The sequence below is a fragment of the Musca autumnalis genome, unplaced genomic scaffold (genome assembly GCF_047663935.1).
Source record: "Musca autumnalis isolate F117 unplaced genomic scaffold, ASM4766393v1 scaffold_2, whole genome shotgun sequence".
Lineage (NCBI taxonomy): Eukaryota > Metazoa > Arthropoda > Insecta > Diptera > Muscidae > Musca > Musca autumnalis.
The window spans coordinates 262119047-262131819 of record NW_027411755.1 but is presented as its reverse complement, the minus strand read 5'-3'; the positions used below and the strand labels follow the sequence as shown (position 1 = coordinate 262131819).

The following is a 12773-nucleotide window of genomic DNA, read 5'->3' as shown; positions in this document are numbered from 1 at the left end:
TTGCCTTGGTGGAGAAACAGACAAATACAACCACATACCCCTTTGTAATTCGACAGTACCGTCCGGTATAACTTTTAATGTCGAAGGGGCCCGCAAAATCCAAACCGGTGTGGGTGAAGGGTCTAGAGATTTCACATCTTTCTGGGGGCAAAGCCGCCATCAGCTGTTTTTGACATCTTTTTTTGTAAATTACACAAATCTTGCAATTTCGAATGGTGGATTTGATGAGATTTTGGACCTTAGGAATCCAGTATCGAGTACGCACCAAACGCAGAACCAGTTGATTACCCCCATGAAGACTTATTTGGTGAATATATTGAACTAAAAGTTTGGAGTAATGACAGTGATAAGGGACAATCATTGGGTATTTCTCAGCATTAGTTAAATCTGGACACGACTCTAGCCGACCACAAACGCGCATTACTCCTTCGGAATCTAAGAAGGGGTTCAAACTAAGTAACTTGCTGGAAGAATGAATCGATTTGTTGAAACTCAAAGCTTTGTATTCGTTGGGATAAAACAGCTTTTGATATATGGTTATTACTTTCTTACGAGCATAAATAATTTCGGAAGCCATTATGAATTTACCATGTCGTTCATGATTAGATCTATAACGAGGATGTGTGCAATTGATGAACCTATAGACGTAAGCCATTACTCTTATAGCCCGTGGGTAGGATGAGTATGCCTTTAAGTAATCTTGGAAATTGTCAAAATATGAAAAGTGGACTTTTACAGATTTAGCTTCCAACTCAATTTTATTAACATCAGTATTAGAAATGGTCTCCCATTTCGTCTTGGATTCGGATAACCACGGAGGACCTTTCCACCAAAGATCATTCATGACCAAATCTTGCGGATATACACCTCGACTAGCGAGGTCGGCGGGATTATATTCCGAGTCAACATGGTGCCACTTAGAAGGATCGATAGTTTGGATTATCTTTGATACCCTATTTGCCACAAACGTATTCCAGTGGCATGGTGGTTTTGATAGCCAGGACAACACGATTGTGGAATCAGTCCAACAGTACAAAGAGTATTGGTGGATGTCAAATTGTGGAACTAAACTATCAATCAGTTCAGCAAGAAGAGTGGAAGCGCAAAGTTCTAATCTTGGAATAGATAGAGTTTTAATCGGTGCCACCTTTGTTTTGGAGGAGATTAAATGGGTGGAAACAGAATTTGGATAACTAATCCGGATATACAGTGCAGCGGCATAAGCTCTTTCCGATGCATCAGAAAATCCGTGGAACTCAACTTCGTGGTCGGGGATAAAATCAATCCATCTTGGAACTCGAATTTCATTAATCGCCGTGAAAGATGATTGGAACATTTTCCACAAATCTAAGGAATCACGTGAAATTTGTTCATCCCATTCAGTTCGATCAAGCCAAATTCTTTGCATAATTATCTTTGCTAGAATTATGACTGGTGAGATCCATCCAGCAGGATCAAACAACTTGGATATCTGTGACAAAACCTCTCGTTTTGTACACAAATCGTTATGAGGGAAGGCCATAGTGGAGAAATAAAACTCGTCAGAATACGCGTTCCAACGGATACCTAACATTTTAGCTGCACAATGATCATTAAAATCTATGAACCCGTCATTTAAAAGGTCTTCTGGCAACATCTTTGATAATATCTTTTCAGAATTCGATGTCCACTTCCTCATTTTAAATCCTGCCGAACTCAATGCCAAATTTAGCTCGTTTACTGTTAAGATTGCAGTGTCAATGTCATGTGCTCCTGCCAGAGCATCATCAACATACATACACTTTTTGATGACATTGCTTGCTAATGGATAGATATGTTGAATATCACTGGCTAGTTGGATCATTGTTCGGATTGCCAGGTATGGAGCACAGTTCACCCCAAAGGTGACTGTTTTTAACTCGTAATCCAAAATTTGTTCACTTAGTTCTTTGCGGAACAATATTCTTTGGAAACGAGTATGTGAAGGACACACTAGAATCTGGCGATACATTTTTTCTATGTCTCCACTGAAGACATAGCGGAAGAAACGCCATCTGAGAATAAGGATAGTCAAGTCATTCTGTAGGGACGGACCTGTATGGAGGATATCATTAAGACTTGTACCATTAGAACTAGGAGCAGAAGCATTAAATACCACACGGACTTTAGTAGTGGAACTGTCCGGTTTCAAAACGGCGTGATGTGGCAAGTAGTAGTGATGAGGGGGGTCAGAAGGAGTGGGGGAATCAACGGGAGTCATATGATTCAATGTAACATATTCTTCAATATTGCGGTCGTATTCTCCTTTTAGTACTGGATTTTTCAAAAGACGATTTTCATTTCTGATGAATTGAGCCATGGAGCTTTTCCTCGACTGACCCAAACTTATGGAATCGGGATATCCTTCCTTAAACGGAAGCGAAACGATATACCTCCCAGTCTCGTCTCGAGTGGTGGTTTTTTCATAAATTTCTTCACAATACAGATCAGTCATGGACATTATGCGCTGATGTGGAATGTTCTCCACCTCCCAAAATTGAGAGATTGTCTTTTCTAAAGATATTTCGCAAAAAAATGAAACACAAGTGGAAAATGCCTTAGTATTTTCCGTAGGAACAGGGCCAGTAAGGATCCATCCGAAGACGGTCTCCTGAGCAAATAATGATCCGCAAATCGCATGATGGCATCCTGATAGCATTATTGACGGAAGTAAATCAGCACCTAGCAGAATGTCAATTTTAGAACTTTTATAAAAATTCGGATCTGCCAATACCAATGGTGGTAAACAAGAGACGAAATCGGAATCTATGGTTTTGGAAGGGAGATTGCTGGACAGATGAGGTACTACTAAGGCTGAGACCTGTACTTGGAAGTCGCCATCTGCATGTGAACCCAGAATAAACCGACATTCCTTTTGGACATCAGCTGAGATGGAATTGTTGAGGCCTGATATAGTGGCTGAGGTACGCTTGGAGGGAAGTTTTAGAGAATTTGCAAGTTTTTGCGAAATAAGGGTACCTTCGGAGCCCGAGTCGATAAGGGCCCTGACGGTATAACTAACTCCCGCATGATGTATCTTCACCATAGCCGTACCAAGCAACACCCCTTTGGCATTAGTGGCAAAGCAATTTTGGATAACACCATTCGAACCAGTAGTGGACTGTATTGATGGAGTTTGGAGGGCAAATGGTGCTAGTTGAGTACCAGTACTTTGCCTGTTTGTTGTATTGGAACCACTCGAAGGTTCTGTCTCCTTGTGGAGGAGAGTATTATGGCGCTTCTGACATTTGAAGCATGTGTGTTTGCTTTTGCAATTCTTTACAGCATGCGAGCTTGAAAAACAGTTTAAACAAAGATTACTGTTTTTTATTTCCATCAGTCTTTGCGCATGATTGAATTGAAGGAATCGAGGACATTTCCTTATGATATGACAATCATTTGGACAGAGTCTACATTTTGGTTTGCCGACACTAGTTTGATATGTCTGAACTTTAGAATTAGGATTTTTGGAATTCAATACTTTCGATTTGTTTGAGTTGGCCTTGGACTCAGCGGAATTCTTCATATCCGAAACAGATTCTAGAGTTCGATACCTGTTCGTGAGGAATACATCTAGATCGGACCATTTAGGAATGGCCGTTTTGTCGGAAAGTGTTTGTTCCCATAAAGTTAAAGTGGAATCGGGAAGACAATTGGAGCAAATAAACACAAATATTGGATTCCAACTCTCTACATCTATATCATAGAGCCTGAGAGTGGATATACAAGAGTTTATTTCCCTCTGAAGCTTCTTTATGGAATTTGATGTTTCGTTAGGGATGGCAGAGAGGGACAAAAGGTTCCTCAACTGCCCATTGATGAGTACACGCTTATTCTCGAATCGAGAGGTTAGGTTAGACCAAGCTGAAGCAAACCCAGCATTTGTCAGCGGACTCTTTAGAACAATGTCATGAGCCTCACCTTTCGTTTTTTGCGTTAAATAGAAGAGCTTCTCCACAGCACTAAGTTTGGTGTTTCGAATGCAAATGGCTGTGAACATGTCACTAAAGGTGGGCCATGATTTGTAATCGCCATGAAACGTATGCAGTTCTATCGGTGGTAAGTTGAAACTGTGGTTGGAAGGAGAAGGACTACCACTGGATGAGGGTACTGATGAAAGAAGTTCGAGGGCTTCAGTGAGCTTCGAAATACAACGACAGTAGGTGCCGTACGATTTTTTGTATTTCTCCTTTACAGTCTCCGTCGGACTGGCTTTTGCGTCGGACTCTTCTTCACCCTCTTCTTCATCTTCCTCGTTTTCTATGTCGGCTAAGCATTGGTCATACGATTGTTTTAGTCGTGACCAAGTGGACTTAACCTCCTCGATATGTGTTGAAATCAGACAACGTGTTGTCAAGGGGTGTTCATTAGCGTTGAGGCCCGCTTCAAATTCAACTAAATTATCTGCAAGGCGAATAAACTTATCGAGGGACATGATTGAACTAGAGGTGGGGTAGACAGGAGGTACTGTGGAGTTCTGGAGGGAAATAACAATCCCAAATTACGTAAGGAGTACTTGCTAAAACGGCACTAGAAAACTTCGCACCAAATTTCAACGTTTGGCGCTACCCTGATCAAGATTGGTTGCTATGATTGTAATATCTGAGCAGCGGAAAGTGGGAAAATGCGAAGACAAGAACTCTAGATGTGTAAGGACGAGACCTTGTAGCTAAACTGTAGGCAGAACTGATAGTATCGAAGTGTGGAACGATACCTTGTAACACACAAATACAATTTTAATGCACTATATAGTGAAAATGTTCTGTACTTTGTATAGCTAGGTGTATAAACATAGCTTGGTTTGCAACAGAGATACGTAGTTAAGACGAGTTCACCATAAAGAGGACCTCTATTCGAGCTATATGGATTTTATAGAAGTAGGATAAGTTCAAAAGTAGTGACTTTGGCTACTGTGGGAATCGCCATATAGTTATATCCATGTGAGTAATGATACATAATTGGACTGCAGTATGAAGTCTTGCAATATGTGATTTATTAGCGTGTCCAATCGTATGAAATCAACCAAGAATTTTCAGATTAATATCGCTTAAAAATTTATAAATTGATTCAGATAATGTATGTCTATACTAGGTTGTGAAATACACGCATTCGTATCTCAGGTCTCTCTCGGTTGGTATTCACGCCCGGTAATATAAATATTCATATATGCTTGGATACCAGAACAAGTGCAAATAACATGATAAGGAAATTAGAAAATCTAGAGAAACTTTTCACTTTGAGGAAACATCAATTCGACCCACTGTGTACACGTATCTAGATACATTCAGTTTCCTTTGTAGCGTGGAGATACGATAGAAATAGGAATTCCCCAAAACAGCAGACCGAGTGAAAGTAAAAAAACATATGATCGTTCTGGAGTTCGTTGAACTCAGTGATAATGGAAATAATTTGGAATATTTAGAATAATTAGTCTTCTCTGAGAGACCTCTTCCAGTGAGTGTGGAATAAATCCAAAACCAAGAAATTGGATGAAGAAGAAATCAATAGAGACAACAGAGTCTGTCTCTCTGTTGGTATTTAGTAAACAACAATCTAACCCTTTGAGAGTGACCAAAGTATGTGGAGAGCAACGGTGAAATAAATACAAACAATTATGATAAACCAAGAGAGTATGTTTGCTGAGTGGACATGCTCACTGAAACCAATGGATTGTAGGAGATCACTAACATGAGTGAAATTCAAGAAAGACTCGTTTAAGAAATCGGAGGAATGTGGTTACTCAGTAGACATGCGCACAACAAATGGTAATATTTGAGAGGTCGAGTGATATTTACCACAGTGTAATGAGAGTCTTACAGACTCTCTCAACAAGGTGTTGAGTGAATTTACCAATGTGTCATTTACATAAAACCAAACACTTGTCTGAGGAAAATATCTGACACTGTTGACTAAACATTACAGATAGTGGGTAGTTAATGTAACTGCTCTGTTATTAGCAGAGCCCCAGCAGAACACGTTTTATTTGTTAAAATTAAGTTATTTTGAACACTCAGTTGGGTCGGGATGCATAAATGAACAAAAAAAGAATATTTCGTTCAGGAATTTGTGTTCTGAGATTTTTATGAAATATTTACTGATCAACGTAGAAAATAGCTTAATTCATTTGGCAGGCTTCATAAGAAATATTTATTCCGCATCTTTACCACAAAATACGATTTCACTAAACACTTACGGTTTTTGTTGGTGGTATGCAATTTTAGAACACCAAATGCTTGGGTAACAGAACGTGTTGGATGTTGTTTAATAATTTGTTCTTCTTCCTTCTATTAGGCAATAGCTTTTGTCTTTTCCAAGTGATTTGCGTATTTTTGTACTTTGTTCGGGAATTTATCGCATTGCCCAGCTGGCGTCATGTGTTCTACTGAAACTAGAACAAAAACGAAAAGAGTAACATACCTACTGGTAATGTACAATGTCTGCAGCCGAAATATCGTGAGAGCGCCTTGCCGATCCGGTTCGACGTGGACCAAAATGTTTATGTGAACGGGAGGTTTACGGTGTCCAGCGGGGAAGAGATGGAGCCGCACTTTTGGTTGTCTCAAATGTATTGGTGGACAAGATGTTCTCGCGAGCCAAAGTTAATCAAAGACAAGTATTATTGTTTTGATTTTATAGCTCAGAAACGAATTTACTGAATAGGATTAACTCAACAAATAAAAACGAGGTGTTGGAAATAATACAATACTTTTAGGTTTTTATTTCATTTTGTATAAGATTGTTACCAGTAGAACTCAACTCGATGGTTGTGAAGTGCCAAGTAGAAGCCACAAGAAGCTTAAAAAACGGATATTAAACTTGCAATATGGCCGAGTTAGAGATAGTCGATAAAAAAAGGAAAATTATCAAAAACATAGAATATCTATCTCGATAACTGCACTGATTGGCATATTAACAGTGATGAGTTGGGGAAGTAACAAATAATTTTAGGTATGCGAAATGGAAACACAAATCCATGGTTTACGATTAGACGTAAACAGAGGTCTTCTATTCTATAGAAGACCCCTAAAGAGGTCATCTATTCTATAGAAGATCCCTAACGAGGTCTTCTATTCTATAGAAGACCCCTAACGAGGTCTTCTATTCTATAGAAGACACCTAACGAGGTCTTCTATTCTATAGAAGACCCCTAACGAGGTCTTCTATTCTATAGAAGACCCCTAACCATTCTATAGAAGACCCCTAACGAGGTCTTCTATTCTATAGAAGACACCTAACGAGGTCTTCTATTCTATAGAAGACCCCTAACGCGGTCTTCTATTCTATAGAAGACCCCTAACGAGGTCCCCTATTCTATAGAAGACCCCTAACGAGGTCTTCTATTCTATAGAAGACCACTAACGAGGTCTTCCATTCTATAGAAGACCCCTAACCCTAACGAGGTCTTCTATTCTATAGAAGACCCCTAACGAGCTCTTCTATTCTATAGAAGACCCCTAACGAGGTCTTCTATTCTATAGAAGACCACCAAACGAGGTCTTCCATTCTATAGAAGACCCCTAACGAGGTCTTCTATTCTATAGAAGACCCCTAACGAGGTCTTCTATTCTATAGAAGACCCCTAACGAGGTCTTCTATTCTATAGAAGACCCCTAACGAGGTCTTCTATTCTATAGAAGACCCCTAACGAGGTCTTCTATTCTATAGAAGACCCCTAACGAGGTCTTCTATTCTATAGAAGACCCCTAACGAGGTCTTCTATTCTATAGAAGACCCCTAACGAGGTCTTCTATTCTATAGAAGACCACTAACGAGGTCTTCCATTCTATAGAAGACCCCTAACCCTAACGAGGTCTTCTATTCTATAGAAGACCCCTAACGAGCTCTTCTATTCTATAGAAGACCCCTAACGAGGTCTTCTATTCTATAGAAGACCACCAAACGAGGTCTTCCATTCTATAGAAGACCCCTAACGAGGTCTTCTATTCTATAGAAGACCCCTAACGAGGTCTTCTATTCTATAGAAGACCCCTAACGAGGTCTTCTATTCTATAGAAGACCCCTAACCATTCTATAGAAGACCCCTAACGAGGTCTTCTATTCTATAGAAGACACCTAACGAGGTCTTCTATTCTATAGAAGACCCCTAACGCGGTCTTCTATTCTATAGAAGACCCCTAACGAGGTCCCCTATTCTATAGAAGACCCCTAACGAGGTCTTCTATTCTATAGAAGACCACTAACGAGGTCTTCCATTCTATAGAAGACCCCTAACCCTAACGAGGTCTTCTATTCTATAGAAGACCCCTAACGAGCTCTTCTATTCTATAGAAGACCCCTAACGAGGTCTTCTATTCTATAGAAGACCACCAAACGAGGTCTTCCATTCTATAGAAGACCCCTAACGAGGTCTTCTATTCTATAGAAGACCCCTAACGAGGTCTTCTATTCTATAGAAGACCCCTAACGAGGTCTTCTATTCTATAGAAGACCCCTAACGAGGTCTTCTATTCTATAGAAGACCCCTAACGAGGTCTTCTATTCTATAGAAGACCCCTAACGAGGTCTTCTATTCTATAGAAGACCCCTAACGAGGTCTTCTATTCTATAGAAGACCCCTAACGAGGTCTTCTATTCTATAGAAGACCACTAACGAGGTCTTCCATTCTATAGAAGACCCCTAACCCTAACGAGGTCTTCTATTCTATAGAAGACCCCTAACGAGCTCTTCTATTCTATAGAAGACCCCTAACGAGGTCTTCTATTCTATAGAAGACCACCAAACGAGGTCTTCCATTCTATAGAAGACCCCTAACGAGGTCTTCTATTCTATAGAAGACCCCTAACGAGGTCTTCTATTCTATAGAAGACCCCTAACGAGGTCTTCTATTCTATAGAAGACCCCTAACGAGGTCTTCTATTCTATAGAAGACCCCTAACGAGGTCTTCTATTCTATAGAAGACCCCTAACGAGGTCTTCTATTCTATAGAAGACCCCTAACGAGGTCTTCTATTCTATAGAAGACCCCTAACGAGGTCTTCTATTCTATAGAAGACCCCTAACGAGGTCTTCTATTCTATAGAAGACCCCTAACGAGGTCTTCTATTCTATAGAAGACCCCTAACGAGGTCTTCTATTCTATAGAAGACCCCTAACGAGGTCTTCTATCCTAACGAGGTCTTCTATTCTATAGAAGACCCCTAACGAGGTCTTCTATTCTATAGAAGACACCTAACGAGGTCTTCTATTCTATAGAAGACCCCTAACGAGGTCTTCTATTCTATAGAAGACCCCTAACGAGGTCTTCTATTCTATAGAAGACCCCTAACGAGGTCTTCTATTCTATAGAAGACCCCTAACGAGGTCTTCTATTCTATAGAAGACCCCTAACGAGGTCTTCTATTCTATAGAAGACCCCTAACAAGGTCTTCTGTTCTATAGAAGACCCCTAACGTGGTCCTATATTCTATAGAAGACACCTAACGAGGTCTTCTATCCTATAGAAGACCCCTAACAAGGTCTTCTATTCTATAGAAGACACCTAACGAGGTCTTATATTCTATAGAAGACCCCTAACGAGGTCTTCTATTCTATAGAAGACACCTAACGAGGTCTTCTATTCTATAGAAGACACCTAACGAGATCTTCTATTCTATAGAAGACCCCTAACGAAGACCCCTAACGAGGTCTCCTATTCTATACAAGACCCCTAACGAGGTCTTCTATTCTATAGAAGACCACTAACGAGGTCTTCCATTCTATATAAGACCCCTAACGAGGTCTTCTATTCTATAGAAGACCCCTAACGTGGTCTTCTATTCTATAGAAGACCCCTAACGTGGTCTTCTATTCTATAGAAGACCCCTAACGAGGTCTTCTATTCTATAGAAGACCCCTAACGAGGTCTTCTATTCTATAGAAGACACCTAACGAGGTCTTCTATTCTATAGAAGACCCCTAACGAGGTCTTCTATTCTATAGAAGCCCCCTGCCTTCTTCTATTCTATAGAAGCCCCCCTGCCTTCTTCTATTCTATAGAAGACCCCTATCCTAAGATACCCTAACGACCTTATATAAAACTAGCTGACCCGGTCCGCGTTGCTGGCCCGTTGTTTGGCTTCTCCGTGTAAACTTTAGTTATCTATACAGTATTGATACACCCATAATTAGGCATCCCTCTAGAAACTTCATAATATAAATCAATGTTTTGACATAAATTCCATGTAATGGTATCCCCCAAATTTAAGATATAAAATCTCTTTTATTATACCCTTCACCATAAATCGACAGTTGAAAGCACTTTGTGACCCACATATACCGACCATTATATGTGGGTCACAAAGTGCTTTAAACTGTCGATTTACGGTGAAGGGTATAATAAAAGAGATTTTATATCTTAAATTTTGGGGGATACCATTACATGGAATTTATGTCAAAACATTGATTTATATATTAACATTGCATTAATTAACATTGCTATATATTGGATTGTTGGTCTCGGTTGGGGTCGTAATTATTACTGCCGAGAATTGTTAGTATAGGTCCACGTTTTGATATAGCTCCCACAGAACCGTACCGGCTGATTTTCGCTATTTTTGAGGATTTAACATCATTGTCACACCGAAATGGCTGAAATCTGGTTTTAATATATTTTAAAGAGGAGAGCATAAATATTCGGATCGACCGAAAGACACGCCTTTTTATTTGCGCTCGGTATGTAACAGTTATAGGTTCACGTTTTGATATAGCTCCCATAAAACAGTACCTCCAGATTTTCAATAGTTCAGAGATATAGCCACTGTTGGGGGTCGTAAACAGTCTTGCAGAGAATTTTCAATACACGTCCTCGTTTTGATATAGCTCCCATAGAATGGTGGCGCTTGATTTTCGCTATTTTTGGTGGATTTAACCTCATTCAGCCAGAATGAACGTAACGCCTTTTTTCTTCGCGCTCTATATGCAATAGTGGTAAAATACCCGTCAGCGAAATGTATGTTCCTTCGGGATATGTATGGCAACATTTATATAATTCATAAAAAAATTACTTCTATAAATTTTAGTCGTTATTATCGAGATTTTGCTGTATTTAAAAAATGTATCTTTATCTAGCTATTCCAAGGATTGAAATCAATGCTCATAAAGTTTCACTTCCCATATTTTGAGATTTTATCCGTAATTATAATATTTTCAAAAATCGAACACGATCGCGGTATTCTGATTCCAATGATGATTTCCAATCGATCTTTCTGGAATTTCGATCTTGTGACATCTCAAGTTATAGGGATTTTACTGTATTCCAAAATGTGGAGTTGATCGCGCTATCCCACTTATTGTTTAGTGTTCAGCGTTTATAGCGTTTTTTAGTCACGCTTACAAAATTATGTATATTATCTGAAATAATAAATGTTTGCAAATTTTGTGATAACCGCGTTATTTCACTTTTAGCGATATTTCACTTCCGCGAAGACCATTCAGGGTCAAGACAGTAATTACAGTAGTATTGCAAACAATCTGTAAACAATACGTTCAAAAATATCATGGACTTCAGATTTAAAAAAAAAATTGAAGGAGAACCTCCTGTCACTACACTTAGCCGTATTAAAATAGCTCACGACCGCGCTATCCCACTTGTTCAAGCTAGTGTTTATATCATTTTTGTGTCACGCTTACTAAAATTATGTATATTAATTGAAATAATACATTTTTGAAAACTTTGTGATGACCGCGATCATTCAGGGAAAACAATCTGTAAACAATACGTTCAAAAATATCAAAGATTTCAGATTTTCTTAAAAACATTGTGGGGGAGCACCACCTGTCACTACTCTTAGCCGTATAAAAACAGCTTACGACAGTTCTAATTAATTGAAATAATACATTTTTGAAAATGTTGGGATGACCGCGACGACCATTCAGGGTCAAGACTGTAAGTACCATAGCATTGCAAACAATTTGTAAACAATATATTAAAACGTATCTTGAATTTCGCGGTTTTCTTAAAAAAGTTGTGGGGAGGACCAGCCGCCACTACACTTAGCGGGATAAAAAAATAGATTACGACCTACTCTCAGACCTAAAAACTCCACATACAAAATTTCATAAGATTTCCCAATCGATTTTTCGGAATTTCTATATAGTGACATCTCAAGTTATCGGGATTTTACAGTATTCCAGAATATGGCGTTGACCGCGTTATCCCACATATTGAAGCCAGTGTTATAGCGGTTTTGTAGTCACGCTTACTAAAATTAGGTATATTATTTGAAATATTACATTTTTGAATAATTTGGAATGACCGCGATATTTCACGTCCGCGACGACCATTCAAAAAAATATATAGCCTATTTTCACCACCGGTGTTCCCAGTACATTATCTGAAATTTTCAAGAAAATCTATTCATCCGTTTTTGAGTCTATTCGGAACATACAAACATACAAACAAACAAACATACTAACATACACACATTGCCTTTTATATATTAGATACAAGACCTCGTTAGGGGTCTTCTATTCTATAGAAGACCCCTAACGAGGTCTTGTATTTTATAGAAGGTCCCTACCAAGGTCTTCTATTCTATAGGAGAACCATAACGAGGTCTGCAACTACAGCTGTGTTCAAAATAATAGGAGTGCTCATTCACACCAAGGGAATGGTCGAATAAACATGGTTAAACTTACCCATTTTGGTTTATTTTGAATTTCTTTAACATTGTTGACATCCCAACAGTTAATTCATCAGCAGAAATGTGGTAATCTGTTTTAAATTATTAACTGTTTACACCAACAGTATAAATCG

At 39.0% G+C, this 12773-nt stretch overlaps 1 protein-coding gene and 1 long non-coding RNA gene across 16 annotated transcripts in view; one reads left to right on the top strand and one right to left on the bottom strand.

Annotated features, from left to right (window-relative positions):
* Window positions 1-12773, bottom strand: part of vri (nuclear factor interleukin-3-regulated vrille) — a 177542-nt gene that overhangs the window by 117551 nt on the left and 47218 nt on the right. The window lies entirely within an intron of this gene.
* LOC141391985 (uncharacterized) lies at window positions 6052-6723 on the top strand. The gene is made up of 2 exons (XR_012409753.1): window positions 6052-6225; window positions 6310-6723. It is a non-coding gene; the product is annotated as an uncharacterized lncRNA (long non-coding RNA).